The sequence below is a fragment of the Mandrillus leucophaeus genome, unplaced genomic scaffold (genome assembly GCF_000951045.1).
Source record: "Mandrillus leucophaeus isolate KB7577 unplaced genomic scaffold, Mleu.le_1.0 Scaffold456, whole genome shotgun sequence".
Classification (NCBI taxonomy): Eukaryota; Metazoa; Chordata; class Mammalia; order Primates; family Cercopithecidae; genus Mandrillus; species Mandrillus leucophaeus.
The window spans coordinates 925,870-926,952 of record NW_012104876.1 but is presented as its reverse complement, the minus strand read 5'-3'; positions in this window follow the sequence as shown (position 1 = coordinate 926,952).

Below are 1,083 nucleotides of genomic sequence, written 5' to 3'. Positions count from 1 at the left end.
TTTTCTGTTCCTGTGTTAGTTTGCTGAGAATAATGGCTCCCAGCTTCATCCATGTACCTGCAAAGGATATTAATTCATCCTCTTTTATGGTTGCATAGTATTCCGTGGTATATATGTGCCCCATCCTCTTTATCCAGTCTAACATTGATTGGCATTTGGATTGGTTCCAAGTCTTTGCTACTGAGAATAGTGCTGCAATTAACTTATGTGTGCATGTGTCTTTATAGTAGAATGATTTATAATCCTTTGGCTATATACCCAGTAATGGGATTGCTGGGTCAAATGGCATTTCTGGTTCTAGATCTTTGAGGAATTGCCACATTGTCTTCCACAATGGTTGAACTAATTTACACTCCACCAATGGTGTAAAGCATTCCTATTTCTCCACATCCTCTCCAGTATCTGTTGTTTCCTGACTTTTTAATGATCACCATTCTAACTGGTGTGAGATTGTACCTCATTGTGGTTTTGATTTGCATTTCTCCAATAACTAGTGATGATGAGCTTTTTTCATATGTTTGTTGGCTGCATAAATGTCTTCTCTTGAAAAGTGTCTGTTCATATACTTCACCTACTTTTTGATGGGGTTGTTTGTTTTCTTCTTGTAAATTTGTTTAAGTTTCTTGTAGATTCTGGATATTAGACCTTTGTCAGATGGATTGGTTGCAAAAATTTTCTCCCATTCTGTAGGTTGCCTGTTCATTCTGATGACAGTTTCTTTTGCTGTGCAGAAGCTCTTTAGTTTAATTAGATCCCATTTGTCAATTTTGGCTTTTGTTGCAATTGCATTTAGTGTTTTATCATGAAGTCTTTGCCCATGCCTATGTCCTGAATGGTATTGCCTAGGTTTTCTTCTAAGGTTTTTATGGTTTTAGGTCTTACATTTAAATCTTATACCATCTTGAGTTAATTTTTGTATAGGGTGTAAAGAGGGGTCCAGTTTCAGTTTTCTACATATGGCTAGCCAGTTTTTCCAACACCATTTATCAAATAGGGAATCCTTTCCCCGTTGCTTGTTTTTGTCAGGTTTGTCAAAGATCAGATGGTTGTAGATGTGTGGTGTTATTTCTGAGGCCTCTGTTC